Genomic DNA, 16453 nt, shown 5'->3' on the forward strand with positions numbered 1-16453 from the left:
GCACGCCTATACCGAATCTCAGTAAATATTATGGAGTAGAACGTAAGAAATTAATAACAGATGCATTTTTTTGACAAGTGTCTTGTAGTTTTTTAAGGTTTAAGTAGTAATTTTAAATAGTCAAGCAGTATATTTCAACGGTTTACTGTTAATTATAGCAGTTTAAACATTAAAATCATAATTTTACTGATTGAAACGACATTAGTTATTGAACATAACATAAATAATTATAAGTTGAACTACAATTATTGTCAATCATTTTTTTCCGTTTGAAACAAAAAAAAAAAAATATTTAGATTCTCAATGCGTTTTAAATGGAAAAACTTGAAAATCAAAATAAAAGTATTTAGAAGTAAGGGCTAAAAATTTAAGGGAATTTTTTTCTTGATATATATATCAATATATTCTGATATATCTTGATATATACATCAATATTTTGCTAAATTTGAAATGACTTTAGAAATATAATTTCTACACGGAAAGAAATTTTCTTTAAAACGTACTGTTAAATTCACTGTAATCGTGGGACGAATAGCACAACCTAATCATTTGTTGGTAAGTGAGATAATTTTTAACTTGTTGTCAACAAATTTTACCGTAGTCTACTGAAAATTTTATTCGGTTTTCGGTAAATTTTATGAAGTCGACCACAAAATAAATAAATTTTTTCATAATTTTTATTTCAAAAATGGTAATAAATAAAAGCGCCGCATTATGTCCTACGATTACAGTGAATTTAACCGTAATTTTTAAAGAAAAATTCTTTCCGTGTAGATTTTTATGAAATTTATTAAAATAACGTGAAATTTCAATGGATAATTATTTATTTTTTTATCTAATATATATTTTGTATTTCACGGTCATCTTTATTATATAGGTAATACTCTTCTCACTAACCGTTTCACTACACTAGAAGAAAAAATTAAAATCAATAGTAATGGAGTAATTGCTTCACAATATTATTGAGTGGAATAATTAAATTAAGGATGGTCGGTATTTATTTTTGTACGTTTTTCTTTGAATTTTTTTTATTTGATTCCCTCTGAGAGAAATTCATCCCGAAGGGAAGTTTATTTTAGTACTGAAACTCCGAATCGGAGTGGAATTCACTATAAAAAGCAAACTCCCTATTTACTCTGTACTCTGTAAAAAATTGAGAGTAAATTCGGAGTGATTATGGATTTATTTCAATCCGAATTCATACTCTATCACTTAGAGTTCTAGAGTTTAAAAAAAAATCACTCTGCATACGGAGTGAATAAGGAGTTTTTTTCTCAGATAAGTGATTTCGGAGTGATCTGGATTTTACTTAAATCCTCGATCACTCCGATTCGGACTTTTAATATAAAAAAAAAACTCCCTTTCGGAGTGAATTTCACTCCAAACCAGAGTTTCGAGATAAAAATTAAACTTTTCTTCGGAGTAAATTTAACTCCGAAGTGATTAAATAAATAAACAGTCATCTGCTCTGCATTCACTCCACTAATTCTTTACAGTGTATGTGGAATGATTTTTTTTAAAACTCCGAATGACGAAGCGAATTCGGCTTTGATTCAAATTCTAATTTACTTCCAATTTTGTACAGTGTAATATAGCAATCTATCTTCTTGTCTATTGAAAATTTTTATTCGTTAAAAAAAATAAAGGGGAACAAAGTCTTCATTTACCGTGCAAGTGTAACAAGAATCCATCCCCTTTTAATAATACAAAAAAAAAACAAATGTAAAAAAAAAAAGATACTTAAAATTTTTAACAACTTTATCTCAATTAAATTACAGTCGGACTTAAAAAATACAGTAGTTGTTACATGTTATAAATTAAATATTGCACGGAGAGAATTTTATGGTAAAAGTTACCATCAAGTTATAGTACAATTTTTAAACAAAATTATATGATTGATAATATCATTTAAATTATTAAATAAACAATCTGAATAGTAGTGTCTACCATCTATATGGTAAAGTTTACAATTATTTATGATAACCAGAAATTATGACTGTTATTATCTTAAATAATTACTACTATTATAAAAAATCGTAATTCTTAATAACCTGATGGTAATGGTTACTATCAGCCTAAATAATGATGACCATCTAAGCTAATAAAAAGTTAAAATGTAAACGTTACAGTCTGACACTTGTCTATGTGTAATTTGTTTAATTGGGGAAGTGATTGATTTCACACACACAGACACACATATACCTACGCACGTACACATGCACGCACGGGTGCGCACACTCGCTCGCACACGCGCACGCCTACATGCGCACATTTACCCGCACACACGCACACTCGTCCGCACACATGCACACACCCGCGCGAACACATGTGCACACATATACCCACACACGTACACATGCTCACACACGCGAGCACACTCATGCACACACACATTCTTAGTTAAGAATTTTTACAACTTTGAATGGTAATAGTTACCATCTTTGATTGTAACAATTATAATTTTTAATAATTACAATTAGCATCTTCGATGGTAACCGTTACCATCATCAATTGTAACTGTTATTATTTTTAATGGTAATACTAGTTATTTTACTGACGAAAAATTTTATTATCATTTTAAATAGTTAAAATTACAAATTTTGTATTGTAGATAGAATAATTAATTTCTCTCCGTGTGATTGTAAAGACAGTCGGAAATTGATGGATGAATGAATGAGTTCAAAGATCATGGAAAAGACTAAAGAAACTGAATTTAACCATTCTGAGGTCACAATTTAAACGATTTAAAAAGAAAGATAATACATAACCGTGTATATGACGTAAATATGAAGACAAATTATACTAATACATAATTTAGCATTAAATGAAGTCAAGAAAAATAAAAATACAAGTCATCGAGTCGATATATTTAGAATTGTTAGCACAACTGGTTTATTCATGAACTAAATCTTCATTTAAAAAACGAATAAATTTATGTACCGGATGCCTGTACCATTTTCGCAAAGAATATACTGAAGATTGAAGATTTGATTATAGTTGAAGTGAACTGAAATTTAACAAAAAAGTCTGGAAATTCGATAAAAATTTATTATCCTCTCAACAAGGATCTTCTTTTCACTCTCGAGTCGACGAATAGTTACTACTTTTGTTTCACTTGCACAGTAAATGAAAACTTGATTTTAAAAACAATGAAATTTGCTATAAATAAAAATGTTGATTGATAAAGTGTATGTAGAGTAATGTCTCGAACTTCGTTTTTTATTTCGCATATTTAACGCTTTTGTTTGAAAGAAAAACTCGTACAAAAATAACTAAAAGACGCGGGTTAATGTTTAAAAAGTCGGATAAAATGTCTATAAAATATACCCTGTAAAAAGAGCGATGTTAAAAATTGGCTCGTTTTAACACCGTGGGGTGTTAAAATGAAATAACACCGGCGTAGGCGGTGTAATTTGGTGGTGTTAAATCGTTATAAAATAAAAAATTCCACGTATAGAAATTAGAAAAAAAAGTGTATTACCTGTAAAAAAATATATAAATTTAATGAATATTATCTGGAGAAAATTTCAAATTTGCTATGTACTTATTTAGATAATTATTTATGCTATACGTAATTTATTTAAAAATTACACAATTTTACGCCCACCATTTTAATCACCAATCATTTAATTAATAAATAAAAACACTAATTATCTGTAGCGATCGAGTCAGCAAAAATATTAACAAAATAATATATTTTCAATACGCAAAAATATTTTAACACCGGTAAAGAAAATTATTAATATTTAACACCGAAAATTTTAACACCTAAACCGCCTAGACTTATCCCGGTATTTTTTGTGTAACAAGTATTAAAAAATGAAGTAGAAATATTTAATTGATGATTATGTTTTTAAAAAAAAATCATACTCTTATTATAGGGAATAAAAAGAAAAATGATTAGCTGAAGATTGTAAAAAAATTTTTAAATACATCCTGAAATATTAATAGAGTACTTGGATGGTCAAGTAAAAAAGTTAAACTTGTTTACATCAATTATTTATTTTTTAACCAATATGAGAAAATAATTGATATGTCTAATTGAAGCAAGTGAGCGCACGCTATTCATGACGGCTGTTTAAAAAATGCTTTAGGGAAGTCAGTATCAAGCCAGACAATCTTAAGATTTAATTTGATTATAAAAAAAAAAAGATAAAAAAAACGTCCACTTCAAAATTTATCAAAAAAAAATATGATTCGTCATTTATACATTTTATACGAATAATTTATAATCATCTTAAAGACGGAACTGAAAAAAATTTAATGTAAAAAAATATTTGTGGAAAATGAAAATGTTTCCTTTTATTTTAAGATCCTCAAGCGTCCCGAGCGAGTTTTAACGAATTTAGAGAAGAGTCTTATAACGCGTAGTCTTATAACGAGGTCCAACAGTACTTTACATTTGATTTTGAAGTTTTCCTGTTTGAAATACATAGGAAAGTTAGGATTTTTATTTCAATTCTCTATAGCGCAGCCGTATTTCAAGTTATCGAGTCCCCGTTTGCAGCAGTTTGTAGACAATTTAATACTTTACAATTTAATACTTTTCAAAAGTTTCCGTAGTAATTTTACTGAGACTCTAATTGTTTTTTCTGTATTGGCTCTCAATCATTTTTTTAATGATACTTTGGGTTTTTAGTTGACATTGACTAAATAACGATATTCACAGTGAAAAATGCAGATAACGATTTCGTAGGAAATTTAATTCTTTACAAAAAAAGACCTTCAATTAATTTACTCAAGTTCTTCATTCACGTGATATAGAAATTTTATTAATTTTGTGAATAAAATATTTTTTGAAGAATTCGACCAAATGCCTTTTAATTTTAATTTCAAATCAGTAAATGCTGTTCTTTTTATTAAATTAACTCATTATTGAAAATCCGAAGGATTATTTTGATAAGCTTTAGAAAAATTTTTACTCTATCTCTAAACTTACTTTTCAAATTTCCCGCGTTGGAAATTGAAGATTAATAAGAAATTGAAAAATATCGCAATGAATTCTGAAATGATGCAACTGTTGAACCGTACTGTGAAATAGTATTTTTATAGAGGTCATTTTGTCTGGTGATCTTGCCGAGAGATTGTACTCAATTGGATTAATATCACAATAATCTAAATGTTTATCAAGACGCGGTCCGATTGTATCTTGCGATCAATTAAACTCTCTGTACTTACGTTCCATAGTTTGTTTGGTATCTACATTGCAATATTCCGTCATGGTCTAATGGTCTATTTTGATATCAGCTACTCTCAATTTGGTTTTTTTTGTACTGTATGAAACTTCAAAATATGGATATATTTAAACAGTTAAGAAATTGATTTTGTTTCGATTAAATATATAATTTTTTTTTCTTTGTAAATTAATATGTTGAATTCCCGAGTCGAAATATTTGGATTAGATTGAACTTAAGTTAACTTAAACAGCTTAGATATAACTTACCTGATATTGATGGACTTGAAATAGTATTACCTTGACTTAAAAAGCTTAAGTAAGACTTAGGTGGGCTTAGGCATCAAGTTGAACTTATTGATGACTTATTTTTAATAAAACTAACCTATCAAAGAATAATAGCATAAAAAGAAGATATGAATCCAAACTAGGTTAACACAGAGCATCGAATGACGGGGAAACAAGCAGCAGCGGTACATATCCGGCACTAGGTCGTCTTCTGGGGTTCTTCAAGCACAAAAAGACAAAAGTAAAGCATTTTTGCTTTAAAATTGATATTTTGAAAAATGTTTAGGAGTTCTCCTTGCAGACGAGCTGTGTGGCATGCACCAGGTCGTCTGCAGGTATTCCGAAGCATAAAAAGACCAAAATGAACCATTTTTAGATTAAAAATTGATTTTTTATTTATTATAACCTATTTTCTTTATATTTATATTCTGCACCAGAGTGTTCCACTGGCTTAACCCGGGAAATTCACTGATTCAACCAGTGAAATTTACTAATTTAACCAGGCTCGAAGCGCTCGAAAGTGTATTCGCGACAATGCTATCGAGCTCTCCCCATACAGGAAAATACGACGGGGCCAGATATGGACCACGCTTGGCGCAATGCTGTCGATCTCTGGCCTATGCTTGTAAACCCACTTTGGCCCAGCTTTGGCAAAAGTCTGGGATGATAACAGGGTGCCAGGCTTGGTTGTTACCAATGGCCTAGGCATCATTGCCAAAGCTGGCCCATGCTTGTTTGCCAGACTTGGCCCATGCATCGACAAAACAAATAAATTTAATTTAAAAAAAATATTATTATTATTATCTTAATAGAGTTTGTGATCATTAACGTTGAAACTATTTAAGTGAGGTAAATGACGTGAAAAAACTCGGTGAAAATTCTGCTGGGCTCTGGGCGCGAACTGCCGTCCTTCTGATCGCTAGGTTTGAACGGTAGCTACTGGACGAACCTACTAATGTTGAACTGAAACTTTTATATGTTGTACTTATTCATTTTACTACAACCACTTGGTTTTATGAAATATAAAGAGCAATTAAATAAATATTTTCGATTAAGAAAAAAAATAATAATTTCGTATTATTTTTATTATAATTACATAATTTTTTTAAATAAAATTTATTAAATTTAATTGATTATTTATCAAGAACCCAGTTGGATTGTCTTGCTCTACCACCAATATTAAAAATAACATTTATTATAAAAATTCATGAGTTATTTCTTACTTAAATTAATTTTTATAACTGAAATTATAAAATTATGGTTGTTGATTGCAAATAACATCGAACTAAAAAATATTTCAATTATTAGCTGTAAATAATTTTAATCGCAATATTATAATATTTATTAATTAAAACTTATTTTAATTCAAAAATAAATAATTATTAATTTAAAAAACCATGATAATGAGTTAATTAAATAATTAATAAAAAACGTGGGCTAACCAATTCCGGCCTAAGGATGGGAAACTATAGGTATAGCCGAACTTGGATAATCCTACCTTGGCCCAAATCTGGCTTACCATTGAATGATCAAGGCAGGGGAACCTAGTCTTGGCTTGAATTCGGGTAATCATTGGTTCGGCCAAGGCTAGGTTACCCAGTCTTGGCCCATGTTAGGGTTACCATCCAACAGCCAAGGTTAGGTTACGCAAACTTGGCCCAAGTTAGGGTGACTCTAGGCTTGGCCAAGGCTAGGTTATCCAGTCTTGGCCCATGTTAGGGTTACCATCCAACGGCCGAGGTTAGGTTACGCAAACTTGGCCCAAGTTAGGGTGACTCTAGGCTTGGCCAAAGCTAGGTTATTCAGTCTTGGCCCAAGCCTGGGTAATCATTGGAATGGCCAAGACTAATTACCCAGTTATGGCCCGGGCAAGGGACAGTATAGGTTTGCCAAGATGGGCTTCCCAATAATGTCCCAGACATGGCCCCGTCGTTCAACTCTGGGGCTTCCTGTATGGGTCGGAGCTCGAAAACAGCGGGAAGTTTTGAGGCTGGCCCGCAGGGCCAACGGTTGCTTAGATTTTTTAATTTCCAACGTTTATAATAAAATAAAATTAATGTAACCTATTGTGTTTATATTTATGTAGTACACCGGCGTATCACTGGTTTAACCAGTGAATTTCACTGGTTCAACCAGTGAGTTTCACTGGTTGAACCAGTGAGCCAAGCGATCATCTTAGTCCACTGGTTGAATCAGTGAATTTCACTGGTTGAACCAGTGACCGCTCGATTCACTGGTTGAACCAGTGGATTTCACTGGTGAATCAGTGGATTTCACTGGAAAATCAGTGAAATTTCACTGGTTCATTTTAAGAGAGTAGGTTCAAATCCCACATAGATTTTTTTTCCTTTCATTTTATAACAACCCGAGGATAAATCATTTTAGTATTCATAAAAGATATCAGAAAAATCTTATATGAATGAAAACAAGTCCTTTGAATTTTTTTTAGCAAGTGAGAGATTTTTATTAATTAAATATATAAAATATATTTATAAATTTTCATTGTATTGTTATGAGTCATTTCCCCACTGAGCTGCATATGCCTTCGCTTCTTCATGAGTAATGCATGTGCCTTGAAAATAATAATCACTGCATATATTTCCTGCACAACAGCCATATCCTTGTGATGGATGGCACTAAAGAAAATTTATACCTTATCGACTTTTCATTGTTTAGTAGAAATTGTTGTAGTGCACCCCGATGAAAAAAGATTTTATACAATTGTATAAAATTATATACAAAAAATGGCCCGATCCAATTGTATATAACTGTATAGAAATTGTATACGATTCTACACAAATTGTATACAAGTCTATATAATTATATACAATTTTATACAAATTATATACAATTTTATATAATTATATACATTTCTATATAATTGCAATATATAGAATTGTATAGAATTGTATATAATTAGATAGAATTGTATACAATTTGTATAGAATTGTATACAATTTTCTATACAAATTGTATACAATTGGATCGGGCCATTTTTTCTATCCAATTATATATAGTCTATATATAATTATATATAGTCCATATATAATTGATATATAATTCTATACAATTGTATAAAATCTTTTTTCATCGGGACTGAAAAAAAAGTTTAAGTCCTGTTGGTATACACTTTTTTAAAAATATTGCGTTGAGTCTTATATTTTATGTAAGTATATATTCACAGTACCAAATATTGCAATATCACTAAAATTTATATGTGTGGGACATACTTTTTTTTCAGTGTGTATCGAGAAGTAAAAGCAATAAACTTTTTTATATCAACCTTCAAGCAACGTAGTTATAAGAAATTATAATTTATAGCAAAAAAAAGCGCTTAGCTGTAAATCGTTAAATTTTGAATTTAAAAATTTATACGATTTTAAAGTGAAAAGTATGAAATATTCAAATTTCAGGCTTGAACATGATTAAATATCGACCGTAATTTATTAAATGTTGAATTTAAAAGTTAGAATGTGAAAACTCAGAATTTTATCAGTTTAAACTTTTTGATTACAGTTTGGAGTTTTTAAAAATTATTCATGTCTATTTGTAATTTTTTTTTTTTTTTTTCATTGTGTTATGATAATTACTTACCCAACCGCCAGGACATGCTGCGTACACACCAGAATAGATAGCAACCAATACGAAAATTGATAATGATAAAATTATTTTCGACATTTTTTTATTTTATATCATGAAGCTGAAAAATAGAATAATTATTCAAATATTACAGCAAAACTATTGTGGTACGACAAAAAAAGTACTGTAATTAGTTCAAAGAGTGTAAAATTTTCACTCTCTTTTTTTTCAATAATATAAAAGTTATAATTAAAAGTATATGAGCAATTATTATTTATTACCGATTGATGATTTGTCAAGTTCTGCAAGCCTGTATGTGACCGATCCGCGGATTGCTGACTTTTATATATTGACAAATTGCGTCCTTCGACTTCTCCGATTACAAATGTTTTTTTGTGATAAATTATTTTAGACGTAAAATTAATCTCATAAACTAATAAATGTGCTACTGTGAAAAATAAAAATACGATGGAAAATTTATTTGAATTACGTATGACTAGATTTTTAATTTCACAAGACCAAGAGTTATCACGGAGTATCGAGTTTGAGATCAAAAGTTCAGTGTGGAAAATATCTGGAGCTGGGATGGGCCAAACAGGGTTTGTAAAAAAATAGTTATCTTGAATAATCAGTTATACATCAAGTACAGTAGAGTTTATCTGTTGGGAACCTTAGAATGGGCGTAGCTTAGATATTAGTCATCTGGTGGCCAAAACATAACCTAATCAAAGTAGGCTGCTCTGAATGTTTACTATATAAAATCAACTGGCTTATTTATGTTTTGATAATTTATTTAAATTATTATAAGTGTTAAAGATTATTACAGTAAATAATGCGTGTTTCAATTCATCACATTTGTCAATTTGTTAGTGGAACACCTCAAAATAAAAATTTTACCGGCGATGAAAATACAATAAATTACGGACGCTTGTTGAACTTTGGTAAAGTTTGTGAGGACAATAATTGTTTAAAAATTATTACTTTTTGTCTTTAATCATCAAGTATTCGAGATGATCCGGGTAAAATAAATGGTCAAGTTCTCAAAGGTGGAAGGATCGTGGGTATGAGTTTTCCTTGTTAAGTTGCACGGAGAAAAAAATATTGTTCTCAGAAGTATACTGTATAGTTACAGTAACAATACGCTATAGTTATCTAAATACTAAATTGTTACTGCAACGATCTACTGTATCGTTCTGACAACAATACGGTGGATAGCTCTGAGATCTATACGGTATCGTTCTGAGCCCTATCTGACGTCACGCACATTGAAAATTATATGAGATATTTAAAAACCTTTATCATTCATAAATAAATGATAAGCAAATAACTTTGATTAAATAAAATAATTTATAAAACTGATTTATTAGTTAGTTATAATGTAAATAAATTTTAAATGTAAATATAAATATATCTTTTAATTTTTTGAATTTATTTATTATTAATTTAATTTTAAATTAAATAATAATTCAGATCTCATTTGTTTATTAATTATTTTTCTACTATTTACGTATCACATTTAAATTATAAAACATCGACTATATATAATATTTAGATTTTTGGTTATGAATGTATATTTGATTACAAAAAGCATAAAAAAACACTTATCAATAAATATTTCAACATAGTTATGGAGATTCTACGCTGTTAATTTATTAATTATCCGTGGGTCCATATTTCAACATCATAATTATTTTTTACACTATTTTTGTTATTAAACGTCTGCTAGCAACAATTATACAATATTCAAAAGTTGGCGCGAAAATGGATGTTTAGTTAGGTTAGACGGTGCCGTGTGAGGTGACGACTACGGAAAGTCGTATAGGGCTCACAGCTATCTAATAGATAGTTACTGGAACGATAAGGTATTGTTACCATAAGCATACGTATTGTTGTGGTAACGATCTACGAGTTACTATACTTTAGATCGTTCGAGGAGCAATATTTTTTTCTCCGTGTGGTTTGATGGTTCATGTAAGCACGTGGTAGCAAAACTGTTTTATTTATGTCAGCAATCATCAAAACGGTCGATTTATCTTCATGATCCATTTTATTTTTCAAAGTAACCACGTTTTCACTTTTTCGACGAACATTAAAAAATCAACACTATCATTTTTAGAAGCAAGGCTTTCACAGCCATACAAACAATAGATGTTACTTTTACTTGTTTTTGATGGAAATTCCATGTTTATAAATTAGAAATTTTTCTTGAATTGAATGAAAACAATTTTTTAATTCATAAAACACAACAATTTTAGAGAGAATTAAGTATTTATTATTTATATAAGCTTATAGACGTATAGACACATGTAAGCATTCGTGATTTAGCCTACTTTGCCGTCCATCTATTGGAGATAAATTTCTGATTTTAACCCAATAGATGGACTTGGATTTATCAGGTAAATTTTTTTTTTATTTTTTTTTTTTTCATAACATTTAAATAAAATTGTTTGTTAACATAAACTCATTTTTATTTATTTATTATTTTGTTAATATAAATAAAATGTAAGCAAAATAATTAATAATTTATAAATTGCTAATTAATATTACGTTATATATTATCATATATTTTGCGTTACCTAATATGTAAGAGTGAGAAATTTTTTAAGATAATAATAAAAATACTACATATATATTATTAAAATACTCTTTAATAGCTTATACATTTTCAATTACAATGAGAAAAAAAATCAGATACATAAGCGATAAGCTTAGATAACTTATTTTTGTAACTAAAATAATATTTATATTTTTCTATCGACACAGGTCAAAAACAAATCATACACCGTGTTAATTGCAATCATACAGTTGCCATTCCTCGAGAATAAAAGTGTGCTCTGTAGCTCTTGAATCTATTAAACATTTAACACGCAAGATGCTCTCACGTAAAGTAAAAATAATTATTTTATTATACTTTTTGTGTATTTTTAAAATCAATCCTAATACCAGTGATTCGTCTTCTTCAAATGAAGATTTATCAGAACCAACTAATAAATCTGTCAATAAAGAAGATAGTTCTGAGTCGTCAGAATCTGACGAAAAAAATAATGAAAATATTTCGAGTGATCCAGAATCCAATGTATCGGATATTAATGCAACCAAAGAACCTTATGAAACATCCATACAAATGAGTATGATTGTTGTGCCAGAACGTTCGAAACACGGATCGGAATGTCCACCTGGACAAATTCACGATCCACGTGGACAATGTCGAGAATTGATATAGTATGTTATTTTAATAATTATTAATCATGATTAATTAATACACTGTAAAAAATTTTCAAAGTGAACGCGGATTAAATCCGGATTGAATGCAATAAGCGTATGATTGTGTAGTGATTTATTCGATCCCCTTGGAGTGAAAATTACTCCGAAAGGGAGTTTATTTTGATTTGCAACTCTGGGTTAGAGTGACATTCACTCCTAAAGAAAGTTAAATTTAATATTAAAACTCCGAATCGGAGTGAATGCAAATTGAAATAAAATCCAGATTACCCCGAAAACGCTCCACTGAAAAGACGAATTCCCTATTTACTGTGTATGCGAAATGATTTTTCTAAAACTCTGGAACAGAGTGACGGAATGTTTTCGGATTTTATTTAAATCTGAATTCACTTGGAGTTCCGGAGTTTCAGAAAAAATCATTCTTTCTGTTTGCTTCGGTTTTCGGTTTTAAATATAGTGGAAATCTAAACATGCAAACCTTCTCAATAAGGCAATTTATAGATAAATTGAGAAAAATATAAATAGCCCGAACTGGGAATCGAACCAAGACCTAAACCGGGTATACCTGGAGTAAATGATTTTATTAAAATCCGCATTCACTCCGATTCGGAGTTCTACTATTAAAATAAACTCCCCTTCGGAGTTTGACTCCAATTAGATTAAATAAGTAATGCGCTCCACATTAACTCCGGATTGAATCCGCGTTCACTCCAAAAATTTTTTAACAATATAGCTTTTAATGTCAATATTTTATATAAAGATAAAAAAAATAATTGTATTTCAAGCTATTTAAGTTAAAACAAAGTTTTTATATCAATTAATAACTATTTAAAATTATTTTCAGATACGCCTGAATAATACATGGAAAGTATGTCAAACTAATAATCAAGTACATAGATAAAGTAATTTAAATCTTGTAAAGTTTTATATTGTGGCATTTGAATTGATAATAAAAAGATATGACTTTTACTATTTTAAATCATCGTATTAAAAATGAATATATTTTTAAATGAGTGTAAAGAATATCATGTATCTATCTTAATAGATTTAATAAAATGTCATTTACATAAATGTAACATTTAGTGTAAAGAATAAAAAATTTCAAATCCGAAATTTTTCAGAGAGCGCACTTTGCCCCTAATTATTCAATTTTGATGGATGCAGCATAATGAAATAGAAATAAGTATCAATGGTCTAAAGAGAAGTAAACGCGTAAAAAAAATTAATGATAGTGTAATTATTTTCCTTAAGAGGCCCACTTTGCCCCTCTTTCCCCTACTTCAGGCAAATCAGGAGAAAATTCTAGTCGGGTCTATCTCTAAACTTACTTTTCAAATTTCCCGCGTTTTAAATTGAAGATACTAGGAAATTGAAAAATATCACAATGAATTCTGAAATGATGCAACTGTTGAAACGTACTGTGAAATAGTATTTTCATAGAGGTCATTTTGTCTGGTGATCTTGCCGACAGATTGTGCTCAATTGGATTAATATCACAATAATCTAAATGTTTATCAAGACGCAGCTTAAAATTCATTTATTTAAATTCAATTAAATATTTTATGAGTGTGAATTTAGCTGACAATCGTTAAATTCTTAAATTTTTGAATAATAAATATAATTTAAGAGAAATAAAAAATAAAAAATGTGTATTTGGATAATTGAAAAGCCATGATACTGAAGTTAGCCGACGTCTAATAATTTTTTAACTTCCCGCTAAGAAAATTGTAAATTTTTAAAAATTCGGGAAGTTATTGGTTTCGGTCCGATTTACTAAAATCGAATTTCCATCAGATGTCGACGTTTTGAGGTCCTAGGAAGCTATTCTGACTAATTTCACGATGATGCCCGAGTGTATGTATGCATGTATGTACGTACGTACGTATGTAAATACCTGTATCTTTTGAACGGATGAACCGATTTTGAACTTTAAGGTGTCATTCGACGCGGCTTGTCAATATCTTGAAGCTGTAAGAAAATTGAAGCTTGATCGGTAGGGCTCGTTCAGAGATATTTCAAAAATAAAATTTTTTAAAAAATGTTTTTTTTGGATAACTTTTAATGTGCTCGATGGATTGATTCCAAAATGGACTGGGCTCTAGAGCTTTATAAGCCGCATCGAATGCCACCTCAACCATCAAAATCGGTTCATTCGTTCAAGAGAAACCGTTGTCGAAAGAATTTAAAAAAAAAAATTTTTTTATTTTTTCTGAAATATCTCAAAAACGACTCGATAAATCGAATTCAAAATTTGATCAGCTTTAGAACTTGATAAAACGCGTCGATCGACACCTCAACCGTCTCAATCGGTTTATTCGTTTGAGAGATATCGTTGGAGAAAAAATGGTGAAAAACGTTTTTTTTTCGAAAACAACAGCATACAAACGTATTTTTGAGCTCGAAGAGCTCGAAAATGTATTCACAATAATGTTTTCGGGGTTCTCGAGCTCGAAAACAGCGGGAAGTTTTGGGGCTAGCCCGCAGGGTCAACTGACAGACCGATTTTTTTTTTTTTTTTTCGTTTGTATTGGGTACTATGAAAACTGTCGGATTGATCAATTCCAAAATCCAATCAGCTCTAGAACTCAATAAAAGCTTTTGATTGCCACAAGGATCATCTCAATCGGATAATCTCTTCGAGAGATGTCGTCGACGCAAGAAATGGAAAAAAAAAAAAAGGTTTTTCGCAAATATCTTCGAAACGGCTCAACCAATCATTCTCAAAATTTTATCAGCGCTAGATCTAAATAAAACGCGTCGATTGCCACATTGAACATCAAAGTCAGTTAATTAGGTTAAAAGATATCAACGTCGAAAAGTTTAAAAAATAACATTTTTCTCGGATAAATAATCATATAATGTACTGAAGAGTGTTTAGAATTATACCAACTCTTTGTCTTTGTGGTCTCTCTTGATTACCATATAATGAAATTGAACTCGTTCTTCAATTTGAATAATATCATCAACAGAAAACGTGAAAAAACAGCGTTTTTAACACTTTTCTCAGATATTTCATATATTAACGCTCTGATCCGCGTCGAAAGTCGTTTAAATACTTATGCTGATCGCTTACATTGATTTCTGCTTGAATACATTCGTTTCATTAAGTATAATCGGAAATAAACATTTAAAAAACGCTTGTTTATTAATTATTTTCGATTCTTAAAATTTCAAAATTTAACATAAAACGTGATTTGTTTGGGCTCGGAAAGCGCATAAAAAATAATTGCTGTCAAGAGTATTTTAAAAAATGTATTTACAATAATCCTTCTTGCGTTCCTTGAGTTCGATAACAACGGGAAGTTTTAGGGCTGGCTTGCAGGGTCAACTGTTGCCCAGACTTTTTCAATACATTTCAGACACAAATTTGATGATTTAAACGAATCTCTACTGTATTAGCACCTATACGATAGCACGCCTGGTTACATCGCAACTAGTGGAGTTTTGTCCACTTTCGACATTTTTACAATAAAACCAGGCCTGAAATAATAATAATAATAATACTAATAATAATAATAATAACCATCTTTAAAAGTATCTACACGGAGAAAATTTTATGGTAAAAGTTACCATCAAGTTATAGTACAATTTTTAAACTGAATTATATGATTGATAATATCATTTAAATTATTAAATAAAAAATCTGAATGGTAGTGTCTACCATCTGTATGGTAAAGTTTACAATTATTTATGATAACCAGAAATTATAACTGTTATTACCTTAAATAATTACTACTATTATAAAAAATCGTAATTCTTAATAACCTGATGGTAATGGTTACTATCAGCAAAAATAATGATGACCATCTAAGCTAATAAAAAATTAAAATATAAACGTTATAGTCTGACGCTTGTCCATGTGTAACTTGATTATCTGGGGAAGTGATTAATTTCACACACACACACACACACACACATGCATACATATATCTACGCACGTGCACATGCACGCACACATGTACATAAATACGGGGTCGCACAATAACCCGCACACATTCACACATGCGCACACTTACCCGCACACATTCACATGTGCGCACACTTACCTCCAAGCACGCGCACACATGCGCACACTTACCCCCACACACGCGCATCCATGCGCACACTCTCCCGCACACATGCACACGGTTGCGCACACACCCGCGCGACCACATGTACACACACGTGCACCCATATAAGAATAATCTTATA

The 16453-nt window shown here is 30.1% G+C and overlaps 1 protein-coding gene and 1 long non-coding RNA gene across 5 annotated transcripts in view; one reads left to right on the forward strand and one right to left on the reverse strand.

Annotated features, from left to right (window-relative positions):
* The window catches only part of LOC130670745 (carbonic anhydrase-related protein 10), a 76117-nt gene that overhangs the window by 488 nt on the left and 59176 nt on the right, over nt 1–16453 (forward strand). The gene's annotated exons all lie outside the window — the stretch shown is intronic.
* On the reverse strand, nt 7901–9376 carry LOC130670749 (uncharacterized). The gene is made up of 3 exons (XR_008990423.1): nt 9322–9376; nt 9056–9161; nt 7901–8097 (listed from the first exon to the last, which is right to left on the reverse strand). It is a non-coding gene; the product is annotated as an uncharacterized LOC130670749 (long non-coding RNA).

This window comes from Microplitis mediator, chromosome 7, assembly GCF_029852145.1.
Source record: "Microplitis mediator isolate UGA2020A chromosome 7, iyMicMedi2.1, whole genome shotgun sequence".
Taxonomy (NCBI): Eukaryota; Metazoa; Arthropoda; class Insecta; order Hymenoptera; family Braconidae; genus Microplitis; species Microplitis mediator.